This window comes from Pseudophryne corroboree, chromosome 9 (genome assembly GCF_028390025.1).
Source record: "Pseudophryne corroboree isolate aPseCor3 chromosome 9, aPseCor3.hap2, whole genome shotgun sequence".
NCBI classification, from domain to species: Eukaryota; Metazoa; Chordata; class Amphibia; order Anura; family Myobatrachidae; genus Pseudophryne; species Pseudophryne corroboree.
The window spans coordinates 354,184,085-354,198,222 of record NC_086452.1 but is presented as its reverse complement, the minus strand read 5'-3'; positions in this window follow the sequence as shown (position 1 = coordinate 354,198,222).

The following is a 14,138-nucleotide window of genomic DNA, read 5'->3' as shown; positions in this document are numbered from 1 at the left end:
GTTCAGAATAGACTGAAAATGAGTGGAAATTATGGTTATTGAGGTTAATAATACTATGGGATCAAAATGACCCCCAAATTCTATGATTTAAGCAGTTTTTTAGGGTTTTTTGAAAAAAACACCCGAATCCAAAACACACCCGAATCCGACAAAAAAAATTCGGTGAGGTTTTGCCAAAACGCGTCCGAACCAAAAACACGACCACGGAACCGAACCCAAAACCAAAACACAAAACCCAAAAAATTTCAGGTGCACATCACTAGTAGGTGTGCATGGCAGTGCGCAAACTAGGGTGTGTCAAGTTGGATGCGATTGTGTCTGCAGGTGTTGTCAGAATTTACCTTTCTAGGCCTTTTCTTTTTCTTTTGCTTCTCCCTTTGGTCCCTTGACGACCGCGGCTGGTCACTGCATGCCTGGTCGGTCGTATCCTCCTCCTGGGTCGGCTCCAACTTCTCATTGCTGTGCAGGGAAAATTCTTCTAAGGGGTGGGGGGGAAGGGGGGGATCGGGGCTGCTTGTCCCTGGACATCTCTGTTGTAAAAAGAAAAACATTTTTTTTTTCAAATTTAACACACATTACATAATTACATGCAACCACACGTCATGCTGCTGGGACCCCAGTGCTCAAGCAGGACCAAACACAACAAAAAAAATTGAAAATTTGAAAAAAAAAACATAGCCAAACAAGCCAAAACCCCCGTACAAGCATCCCTGCATATGCTGGAGGTGTTATGCACACCAGTGCCTGCAGGAATGTACTGGTGTTTGAACTGTTATACACACCAGTGCCTGCAGTAATGTACTGGTGTCTGAACAGAGAGGAATGCAAAACAAATGAACTCACAGACAGACTGGGAAATATGACATAACGTACACAGAAGGTGATAGGGTAACAAAACCAACACAGAGTGAACAGAGAAGCCCAGAGGCTAAGAAACTGGGTGTCTCCCTAGTATTAGAAATGCTCAGATGGAAAAAGCAAGATGTTGTGTTTTAATACGTAGAGAACCCGAAATGCTGTTGCTAAGGGCAACAGCAAAACCCTAAAGGGTTACCAACGGGTGTGGCAGTAAACTCCTTGGTCAGAGATGGAATAATAGACACAAGGAGAGTCTCCACAATCCTAATTCTCACTTGCAGGGCCCAGGTTCAGCTTACTGCCACTAAACTGACACATGGACGCCCTGCACAGTGAGAGAGGATTATGCAGGCAGGTCTGAAAGTACAGCCACAAACCTGCTGGGTTCACAGAATAGCAAAAGAACCTCAGCAGGCTAAACGACTGACTCCAGTCTTACTGCTAGGTCTGGATTGGCAGAGTGTAGTACCAAATGCCCAGGCCTATTTGCAGTAAGCAACAACAAAATACAAAGCTACACAGTACTGGCTAACTTTCAGGAACTGACTAACCAACAAAGATTCAGCAGCATCTGCTTAACCTGAGAAGAGGCCTTATAAAGCAGGTGCTGTCCACGCCCCCCTCAGACCTCACAGACTGTGAGCACAAAAACCAGCACCGGATCCCATGCCTGTAACCACTGCACAGCAAAAGACCCGAACCGGAGTATCAGCTGCGCTCAGGTTACTCCGCTAGCACTTGTCTCCCGGTTGCCATGACGACGTGGCAGCACAGGGCAGGAGACCCTAACAGTACCCCCCCTCTGACGAGGGGTCAAAGAACCCCTACCACCGGGTTTATCGGGAAACTGCGAGAAGAAAGAGCGTATCAGTCTGGGGGCATGAAGATCACAACTGCGCACCCACGACCGCTCCTCCGGGCCATACCCCTTCCAGTGCACCAAAAATGACAGCCGACCCCGAACCATCTTGGAGTCAAGAATCCTTTCAACAACAAACTCCCTCTGGCCACGTATCAGAAGAGGGGAAGGTCTTCCTCTGGAAGAAGGATTACTAATCGCCCGTTTTAAAAGGGAACAATGAAATGTTTTATTGATACCCAAAGAACGGGGCAGATCTAACTGAAATGCCACCGGATTGATAACCCTGGTGATCTTATAAGGGCCGATGAACCGGGGGCCTAACTTATGAGATGGCTGTCTCAACTTCAAATTCTTGGTAGACAACCAGACGAAGTCTCCTAATTTGAAGCTGCAGGGTCTTTTCCGCTTATCAAAAACCCTTTTGGTCAGCCCAACCAGTGGAACGAAGTGCGCCATCTTCGAAAACCTGTCAACGACAACCCAGATGGCTGTCATCCCCGAGGATTTGGGCAAGTCCACAACAAAATCCATTGAAATGTGGGTCCATGGCTTAGATGGAATAGAGAGTGGATGTAATGGGCCAACAGGAACCCCTCTAGGAGTCTTATTTCGGGCACAGATGTCACATGCCCGAACCCACTGATCCACATCCTTAGCCACCGAGGGCCATCACACCGCCCTAGATAGCAACTCCCGAGTTCTGGCAATACCCGGGTGACCTGCCGACTTCTTGGCATGGAATTCCAGGAACACTCGCTGTCTTAACCTAGGAGGCACAAACAAAAGACCTACCGGAAGGTCTGGAGGAGCCTGCTCCTGTGCTCTAAGGACTAATGACAAGAGGTCCTGGGTAATGCCCACTTTAATACATGATGGGGACACAATGGGCAACGGCTCCTCGGTGGTCTCCTGGATTGGAGCAAAACTCTGCGAGAGCGCATCAGCCTTGATGTTTTTTGACCCAGGGCGATATGTTATCAAAAAATTAAAGCGAGCAAAAAACAAAGCCCATCGTGCCTGCCTGGCATTGAGACGCTTCGCTGACTCTAAATATGCCAAATTCTTATGGTCGGTGAGAATTGAGACCACAAACTTAGCCCCCTCAAGCCAGTGTCTCCACTCCTCGAGTGCATCCTTAATAGCCAACAATTCCCGGTTACCCACGTCATAATTCATCTCGGCAGGCGAAAATTTACGGGAAAAGTAAGCACAGGGATGAAGGCGATTATCAGACACTCCCATCTGAGAGAGCACTGCCCCAATACCCATCTCAGAGGCATCCACCTCCACCACAAAAGGACGCTCTGGATCTGGGTGTCGCAGCACCTTGGCCGAGACAAATGCCCTTTTGAGACGGGCAAAAGCCGCTTTGGTCTCACGAGACCAGTGAGCAACATCCGCCCCTTTCTTAGTGAGTGCCACCAAGGGCGCCACTATAGACGAAAATCCAGCGATAAATCGTCTATAAAAATTTGCAAAGCCCAGGAAACGCTGAAGCGCCTTCAAACTAGTGGGCTGCACCCAATCCAGGACTGCCTGTACCTTGGAACCCTCCATTTGGAAACCTTCTGGGGAGATAATATATCCTAGAAATGCGATTTGCTGAACTTCAAATTCGCACTTCTCCAGCTTCGCCCCAAGCCGGTGGTCTCTGAGTTTCTGGAGGACTAAGCGTACATGCTTCCGATGTTCCTCCAGGGAATGGGAGAAGATTAGGATGTCATCTAAGTATACAACTAAGAATCTATCCAAATATTCCCTGAGCACATCGTTCATGAAATCCTGGAAGACTGCCGGGGCATTACAGAGCCCAAAAGGCATCACCAAATATTCATAATGCCCTGAGTGGGTATTAAAGGCAGTCTTCCATTCATCCCCCTCTCTTATTCGGATTAGATTGTACGCACCGCGTAGGTCAATCTTAGAAAAAATGGTGGCAGTACGAAGCTGGTCAAACAAGACCGAAATGAGAGGCAGTGGGTATGAGTTTTTAATCGTGATACGGTTCAATTCCCTGAAGTCGATGCAGGGTCGCAATGAACCGTCCTTTTTACCCACGAAGAAGAACCCCGACCCAACTGGAGACTGTGAAGGTCTGATAAATCCTTTAGCCAAGTTCTCCTGAATGTACTCTGCCATAGCCTGAGTCTCAGGACGTGACAGGGAGTACAACCTGCTCTTGGGAAGCTTAGCATTCGGCAACAAATCAATGGCACAGTCATAGGGGCGATGGGGAGGTAGTACCTCTGCAACTTTTTTGGAGAACACGTCCGCAAAATCTGCATAACACCCTGGCAATCCTGGCAAACTTAGCTGCGAGAGCCTGACTGGAAGGCTCAAGCAACTCCTGAAACAATCAGTACCCCAACTAAGAATCTCCCCAGAGACCCAGTCAAATTGAGGATTGTGGGCCCTTAACCAGGGTAACCCCAACACCAATGGGGCAAAAGTACAGACAGTCACATAAAAGGACAATTTTTCAGAGTGTGTGGCTCCAATAAACAAAGAAATCTGGCTAGTGCAAGAGGTAATTTTACCCTGGGATAATGGTTCCCCGTTTAACCCACAAATCTCAATTTCCGACGCCAAGGGTACTAAGGAAACAGAGTGTTTCAGGGCGAATTGGCGGTCCATAAAAACCCCGTCGGCCCCACTGTCCACAAAGGCCTCAGTCTTGACAGTTTGACCGAGGATCTTCAAGGTCACCGGAATGATAAAAGTCTTCTTGGGAAATTCTGACTTCTGGCCTGACAGGATATTTCCCATCACCCTCAGGCCCTGAAGTTTTCCGGCTTTTCTGGGCATGATACTACCACATGACCCTTATTCCCACAGTACAAACACAACCCCTGCTGTCTCCTCCGCGTCTTCTCACGCGAGGAGAGGCGGGTAGCCCCAATCTGCATAGGCTCCTCGGAAAATTCCTCAGAGTCTGAGGTTCCCTTGGGAAAGAAGGAAACCTCGGTCTCCCTTTCAAGCCTACGCTCTCTCAGCCGTCTATCCACCCGGATGGATAACTGCATGAGCTGATCCAAGCTATCAGGCAAGGGATATTGTACCAGTTGGTCTTTTATCTGGTTAGAAAGACCTCTTCGGTACTGGTGTCTCAGGGCTGGGTCATTCCACTGGGTATAATGGGCCAACCTCCGAAACTCCGTACAGTAAACCTCAACTGGCCTTCGCCCTTGCTTAAGGATCGAAATCTGAGCCTCGGCTGAGGCCGTCTTGTCAGGGTCATCATACAACATGCCCAGTGCCGTAAAAAAAGCATCAACACTTTTAAGCGACGGACAGTCAGGCTGCAACCCATATGCCCAGACCTGTGGGTCTCCTTGTAGCAAGGAAATCACTATGCCCACCCGCTGAATCTCTGACCCAGAAGACTGAGGCCTAATATAATATAACTTGCAGCTCTCCTTGAAACAAAAGAACTGCGAGCGATCTCCAGAAAAACGATCCGGAAGATTTACTTTCGGCTCCTTAACCCCTGAAGGTGCTGCTGCTGCGGGAGCTCCGCCAGCGGCCTGGGAGGTGTGCATTTTAATGGACAAATCATTAAATTGACGAGTCAGGACCTGCACCTGATCGACCACCTGTTGCAACGTATTTTGAGGGGTATGCTCCATATTCCCACAAAATTTCAACAGGAGTATTGGGCTGCTGAATATGTTATGCACACCAGTGCCTGCAGGAATGTACTGGTGTTTGAACTGTTATACACACCAGTGCCTGCAGTAATGTACTGGTGTCTGAACAGAGAGGAATGCAAAACAAATGAACTCACAGACAGACTGGGAAATATGACATAACGTACACAGAAGGTGATAGGGTAACAAAACCAACACAGAGTGAACAGAGAAGCCCAGAGGCTAAGAAACTGGGTGTCTCCCTAGTATTAGAAATGCTCAGATGGAAAAAGCAAGATGTTGTGTTTTAATACGTAGAGAACCCGAAATGCTGTTGCTAAGGGCAACAGCAAAACCCTAAAGGGTTACCAACGGGTGTGGCAGTAAACTCCTTGGTCAGAGATGGAATAATAGACACAAGGAGAGTCTCCACAATCCTAATTCTCACTTGCAGGGCCCAGGTTCAGCTTACTGCCACTAAACTGACACATGGACGCCCTGCACAGTGAGAGAGGATTATGCAGGCAGGTCTGAAAGTACAGCCACAAACCTGCTGGGTTCACAGAATAGCAAAAGAACCTCAGCAGGCTAAACGACTGACTCCAGTCTTACTGCTAGGTCTGGATTGGCAGAGTGTAGTACCAAATGCCCAGGCCTATTTGCAGTAAGCAACAACAAAATACAAAGCTACACAGTACTGGCTAACTTTCAGGAACTGACTAACCAACAAAGATTCAGCAGCATCTGCTTAACCTGAGAAGAGGCCTTATAAAGCAGGTGCTGTCCACGCCCCCCTCAGACCTCACAGACTGTGAGCACAAAAACCAGCACCGGATCCCATGCCTGTAACCACTGCACAGCAAAAGACCCGAACCGGAGTATCAGCTGCGCTCAGGTTACTCCGCTAGCACTTGTCTCCCGGTTGCCATGACGACGTGGCAGCACAGGGCAGGAGACCCTAACAGGAGGTCAACCAGTGCTAAAGTAGGAGCAAAAAACATGTTTTGGAAACAAACGACACCACATGTCGACCACATGGCAGATACCAACACAGTAAAAGTCAGCCCAAACAAGCCAAAAAGTACCTCCAGCATGTGCAGGGATGCACCAGTGCTAAAATAGGAGCAAAAAAAACATGTTTTGGAAACAAACGACATCACCTGTCGACCACATGGTGGATACCGACACAGTCTAAAATCACCCCAAACAAGCTAAAAAGCATCCCTGCACATGCTGGAGGTACACCAGTGCTAAAAAAGGAGACAAAAAACATGTTTGGCAAACAAACGACCTCACATGTCGACCACATGGCTGATACAAACACGATGAAAATCACCCCAAACAAGCCAAAAAGTACCTCCAGAATGTACAGGGATGCACCAGTGCTGAAATAGGAGCAAAAAAACATGTTTTGGAAACAAACAACATCACATGTCGACCACATGGTGGATACCGACACGGTCAAAAATCACCCCAAACAAGCCAAAATTCATTCCTGCACATGCTGGCGGTACACCAATGCAAAGGCATGACCCAAAAAACATTTTATGAAAAAAAAAACGTGAAAAACTACCCCCAAACACAAAACTCCCCCCAAAAAAGTGCAGCAATACAAGCAGGAGCTATATACACATACCTGCACACATATACATACCCCAAACACCCCAAAGCAATGCCACATGTACACCTCATGCCCCCCCCCACTACACAAACACATACATGCAACGCCAGACCACATGTGGTACTTACCTACAAATGTAGAAATCGCTCCAAAAACGACTCTACTCCGGGGTAACAGGTATCCTCCTGTCTGTCCTGGATTAAAACCTGCTGGGTGTCCAAACGATACCACAGGAAACAACCAATTTGCTAGCTCACAGCACCTCCACTCCACTCTGCAGGTTCACAAAATGGCTGCTGAGCACGCAGCAAACAAGCCCTATAAAGGGCTCAAAACGGCAGGAAGTCCACGCCCACTACTCGACGATTGGTCCGTTATTCGACAAGGGGAGTGTCGAATGCGTTTTGTATTGAATATGTAGAATTCATGGTCCCGGGTGGAGGGTTCCGGCTGTCGAGTAGTGTCGAATCTTAAAACGGTCGAAAAAAAAGGCGCAATTCGTCCGGAATTGCATATACCCCATAGTGTATCAAAACATTATAGCGAACACCATAAAGGAGATCTGACGTGCCTACGAGTGATAGGTATAGAACATATCCCGGTCACGAATAGAGGAGGAGACCGTTTTAGGAGACTTTGCAAACAAGAAATCTTCTGGATGTTTAAATTAAACTCACTGTATCCTAACGGACTAAAGTAATCAGTAGATCTTAATATAGTCTTATAAAATATTTCCTTTTTTTTGTCTATATTCCCCCTCTCATTTTCTGATATATTCCCCTTGCTTCTGAATTCTCCATGCTCTCCTTTTATATCTTCTTACTTACCCCAATCTCTTCATTACTAGAAAAAGCCATGGGCCCTCATTCCGAGTTGATCGGTCGCAAGGCGAATTTAGCAGAGTTACACACGCTAAGCCGCCGCCTACTGGGAGTGAATCTTAGCTTCTTAAAATTGCGACCGATGTATTCGCAATATTGCGATTACTAACTACTTAGCAGTTTCAGAGTAGCTTCAGACTTACTCTGCCTGTGCGATCAGTTCAGTGCTTGTCGTTCCTGTTTGACGTCACAAACACACCCAGCGTTCGCCCAGGCACTCCCACCGTTTCTCCGGCCACTCCTGCGTTTTTTCCGGAAACGGTAGCGTTTTCAGCCACACGCCCCTGAAACGCCGTGTTTCCGCCCAGTAACACCCATTTCCTGTCAATCACATTACGATCGCCGGAGCGATGAAAAAGCCGTGAGTAAAATTACTTTCTACATAGCAAAGTTACTTGGCGCAGTCGCAGTGCGAACATTGCGCATGCGTACTAAGCGGATTTTCATTGCGATGCGATGAAAAATACCGAGCGAACAACTCGGAATGAGGGCCATTATACATTTTTTAAATATGCCAAATTACGGTAGAGATATAACTACAATAAACTTACCGTTTATATAACTAATTTCTACATAATCAAATATTGTTTAATAGTAATGGTACACTTTATTATAATTATATATTATCATAACTATTGTTCTTTTGATCATCACGTTCAAACAAATGAGGTTCATACATATCCAGGGTGGTCACATGGTAACTACTACTTGTTGTGGAATCGTCATGGAGATGAGGGCAGAAGTTGGACCGGGACATAATTCCGGTGCGGGTCCCTTCCGCCCTCAGAGGTCTCCAGTGACGTAGACCCACTGGGGAATTGAAGATAAACAATGCTGCCCCTGCTCATGTCTGTAACAGCGCAATTACGCAACCGGTGTGGAAACAGAGGTGTAGCTAGGTGCCATGGTGCCCGGAGCAAGGGTATGTTTCGGCGCCCCCTGCCCTGTATGGAATTGGGGGCCTGGTCAACATGTGGTGGCATGTTATATTTGAAAATAAAAAATATTTAAAAATTCTAAATTGGTGACAGGGCTGATTCTAGACCTTGTAGAGCTCAGGGCGAAAGTTTCCTCTGGGCACCCCAAGTTTAAAACAGGGACAGCGCGTGCCCCAAGCACGCAACAAATATATAGGGTCATGGCTTCATGGGGTAGGGGTGTGACCACAGAATAGTACCAAGTCACATTACACTGCACAGTAGTTTCTGTTAATCACTTTACACCACACAGTAGAGATCGTTATTAACGTTACACCACACAGTAGAGATGCTTATACATGTTACACCACAGAAGAGCTGTTAATACACGTTATGCCACAGTAGAGCCCCTTATACACGTTATAACACACAGTAGAGCCGATTATATACGTTACACCACAGTAGAGCCCCTTATACACGTTATAACACACAGTAGAGCCGATTATATACGTTACACCACAGTAGAGCCCCTTATACACGTTATGCCAAACAGTAGAGCCGATTATATACGTTACACCACAGTAGAGCCCCTTATACACGTTACGCAACACAGTAGAGTTGATTATATATGTTACACCACAGTAGAGCCGCTTATACAGGTTACACCACAGTAGAGTCGCTTATACACATTACACCACAGAAGAGCCATTTATACATGTTATGTTGCAGCTTCTAACGCAGAGAGAGGTGCTACAGCAGCAACAGCTGGGGCATAATAAAGTGCTGCAGCATCAATGTAGAGAGAGGTGCTGTAGCATCCGGGGCAGAGAGGGGTGCTGCAACAGCTGGGGCAGAGAGAGGTCTGCAGCAGCCGAGGCAGAAAGTGGTGCTGTGCTGTAGCAGCCGGGGCAGACTGAGGTGCTGCAGCAGCCGGGGCAGAGAGAGGTGCTACAGCATTCATGGCAGAGAGATGTGCTGCAGCAGCCAGGGCAGAAAGAGGTGCAGCAGCAGTGAGGGCTGCAGGACAAAAGTAACCCAGCTGCACAGCTATTAGCAGACAGTGAGTCCGAGTCAGTGTGCCCACCGTCTGCGCCCTCTAACTTTTTTGGCGCCCGGAGCTCGCGCTCTTACCAGAGCCACCCTCGCTACACCCCTGTGTGGAAATGCTACACATGTGAATCATGTAAGATCAGACCTCTACCCTCTCCACTGTTTTCCTGCGGCTATCCGATCATGTGACCACCATGGCCAGAGGATACATATACTAGCTCCATTGGGTGTATTATAAAAGTATAATTACATAAAACATATGAATAAGTGGTTTGTAGCCATCTTCTATCAATTATTAAACCACCTTTTTGTCTATATTGATGTTTTTAGTAGAATATATACTGACAAAGTAACTATTTATGCATGTCACGTAACCGGAGCACTAGGTCACATGACCGCCATGATGAAAATAATAAAAATTAAATATAGGGACTTTTCCACTATAAATAGTAATTACTGATATATTTGTATGTTTGCTTCCATACCTTATTTGTATGTATGTATATCAATGTATAAATACATGTTGCAGTGGAATTGAATCCCAGGTGCAACAATCAGCAGCCATATTGCCTTGACATATTGCCTTAGGTATAAATAACCCATTACCATCATCAGCATGATACCTTTGAAAAAGCTGGGAACCCCTCTCGCCCCCCCCCCCCCCCCCACCCGAAAAAAAATATTTATTGGGTTTCCTCTTGGTCCTTTTCTTGTGACCTGAACCAGACCTTTATCAACAGGCCAAAACGTGGATGGCAAACTCTAGGGTCACTACTAACACAGCTGCAGTTTCTTTGCTTCAGGGGACTCCTTCAACTACACAGTGCAGCATGGTTTTGCTCATTAACTAACAAATTTGCTGCTGCAATCAGGTCTGAATTAGGCCCCATGTTTGTTCCAGCAACAACAGTTTCTACAGCGGAAGTCCTGCAATTTATAGTTGGTTAAATTGTTCAAACCTACAGAATTTTATTCCTGCTTCACATATTGATTCCTCCCTGAGTCATTTGACTCCCAGACAATAATTGTCATACTACATCTCGGGCAGTTGTTCCTTTGTGTTGTTGTGACACAGCTGTGTGTATGTGTGTGTGTATATATATATATATATATATATCTTTTTTTTTTTTTCTTTTTTTTTTTTACTAAAGCCCGAGGTGTGTGCAAAAGCTGTGCAGTGCAAAAACTGTGAAGGGGGAGTTGGGTATTTATTTATTATTATTTATTACCAGTTATTTATATAGCGCACACATATTCTGCAGCGCTTTACAGAGAATATTTGACCATTTACATCAGTCCCTGCCCCAGTCTATATTCCCTACCACATGTACACACACACACACACGTTAATTTTGTTGGGAGCCAATTAACCTCTCAGTACATTTTTGGAATGTGGGAGGAAACCCACACAAATACGGGGAGAATATACAAACTCCGCACAGTTTGGGCCATGGTGGGAATCGAACCCATGACCTCAGTGCTGTGAGGCAGTAATGCTAACCATTACACCATCCGTACTGCCCGCGTGTATTTGGACCCTTCTCCAAAAGGAGAACGACCACGATTCTTCCCATTCCCTCAGAGCCAGAAGACCCCAATGTAAGCAAATGGGTATCTTTGGGTCCCCCTTCACTAAAGCTTGGAAATACCCCTTGAATCCATGACCCCCAGAGCCATAAGCCCCCCTAGGAGTCAAGGCTTGAGGTCGCCTCTTTTCTCCCCAGGGTTGGCTGAAGCTTCACCCTGGGGAACAGATTCTTTGGCTCAGGAAAATTGGGCAGAGGGTGGCCCATAAGCGTGTTGCTCAAGCAACACATACAGGTAATCGGACGCAAAAAGGTTAATAACTTAATTAATAACTCCACATAGATAGTGCCTAACAAGCAGCTCACAAATGCTAATATAGCAAATCACATTCACATTATAAAAAATCCTGAGTAATGAACGTGCTCAATATAAAGAGGGAGATTCAAATGTTTGAAAAGTCAGTTGGGAGTCTGTTTTTTAGACAGGAAAAAACAGACACCAAACCATATTTTCAAACATTTGAATTCCACCCAAAGAGCGCTTATTACATTTTTTATTAAACATACATATTAATAAGTCAACATTACGACACACAAATTAAAAATAACCAGATGTTTGAGTTATAGGGTTAATCCTCTTATTTCCACTGTATAAAATTAGTAAGCTCCAATTCCTTAGTGCCGGGATGGGGAACCTTTGGCCCTCCAGCTGTTGTTGAACTACACGTACAAGCATGCCTTGCTACAGTTTTGCTATTTGGTCATGCTAAAACTGTTGCAGGGCATGTTGGGATGTGTAGTTCAACAACAGCTGGAGGGCTGAAGGTTCCCCATCCCTGCCTTAGTGGGTCAATTGACCTTGTATATCGGATCATTTTCTGAGCAGTCAATAAATTCTAGGACAGTTAATCTGCCTTTGGTATGCTACTACCTCCCGCACATATGTAACAGTCTCACCAGTTGTATTTAGCCATCAGGAGTATACACTTTGGGAATATGCACTTCCCTTTATTTTGTGCAGTCTTACTTGGCCAAAGGTGAATAGTTGATAATGCAAGTTATGGGATGAGCGGCATGAGGGAGACCATGTCTTGTGTACTTTAATCCATCTCCGTGACTTGTACACTGCTGTCCGTTCTCTGCACCAGGTTCCAGTAATTGAACAGGCAGGAGAACAGCGGTGAATGGAGGATGCACTCAGTCAGTTTCTCTGCCGTTTGCACTCTGGCAGATTCTTCAGAAGGGGTGTTGCTGAAACCGCCACAAACATGAGACACACACAAAAAAAAACACACCAGAAAAACGTGTGGTGAAAAGCGCACAAATAGTGTAAATAAATGAATAAGCCCCACCCTTTAGTTGGGAGTAAAAAAGTAGGTAGGAAATTATATTAACATATGCATTTTTTCACAACAGAAAAGATAATGGGGTCTATCTATGAAGCTGTGAAAAGAGTGGAGAAGTGAGCCAGTGGAGAAAGATGCCCATGGCAACCAGTCAGCTGCTACGTATAATCTCCTATATAATAGCCCTATTCTGTGACCTTGTGATTCATTTGCTAACGCTGGGCGGAGTCACAACAGTGGGCGGAGTTATTCAAATGAGTAACAGAGATCTGGCCAAATCTACAGGAGACTAGGAGCAGAAGCAGATAGCATGGACATTGGGCATGTCACAGACAGGGCTGCATACCTCCCAGCTTTCTGCAGGAGCTTTCTCCAGGCAGAAGGAGGGAAACACTCTGCGAAAAGGGGGCGTGGCTTCACGGGAGGGTCCCCGTTTTCGTCAGTGAGGGGGCATGCCCAGCGCTCTGTGAGCTGCTGGCATGCCCCCAGGGGCTGATTATGAGTCCGGGGGGCCCAGGGCACTTGAGACAGGGGAGCCCTATCTCATTGCTGTGCCTGCTGGGGGTTGGGGGCGTGGCCTAATCGCGGACCGCGCGGCCACGCCCCCTTATGCAAATTCCGATTTTTGTTTTTATTTTTTTATGGGATTTTGGCCCCTCAGCTAGGGCTAAATCCAGAGGAGGTGGTCGCTCCCCCCTACACACCCGCACAGGGAGAAGAAAGCAGGGAGAATGCTGCCTCCCTGCAACACCACAGACCTGCCAATATGCAGCAGCGTGTGCTGACTGTAGCACAATGCTGCCACTGTTGCTGGCAGGACGGGGGGGGGGGGGGGGGGAGCTTCTGAGCTGGGACAGAGCTACTCCAGCCGGGGGGGCCTCTAAAACTGTGGGGCCAACGGTACGTATCCCCCGCCCCCCCCCCCCCCCTTAATCCGGCTCTGCTGCTGGAACCCCCCCATTAATCCGTACCCCCTGATGCCCCCTCTCCCTCTGTCTCCACTATTCACCGCTGCTCTGCTAAGCAGAACAGCGAGTACAGGAGCTTTCCAACTGCCCCCCCCCCCCCCCCCCACCGCAGGACACTGCGACCCGCGGGTGGGACAGCGGGACAGACCCCAAAAAATGGGACTGTCCCGCGAAAATCGGGACATTTGGGAGGTATGGGGGTGTGTGAAGGGTATGTCATACAGACAGACGGGCACCGGCTCACTGTGTGCTTGACCCCCCACATCGGCATACTCAGCAGGGTCTCTCTGGTGCGGAGGAGCGTCACTTTCTGACACACTCCACGCTTCTTAGCTGCAGTTTAGTGAGGCACCTGCCGCTGTGCAGGTTCCATACTGCCTCTGTTATCTCCAGCCCCGGCAACCCCACCGCTAGCTGCAGCGCTGCCACCCGCAGTGGAGTGCGCCCAGCTCATTCACACACTTTAGCTGGCGGGTAGCGCTG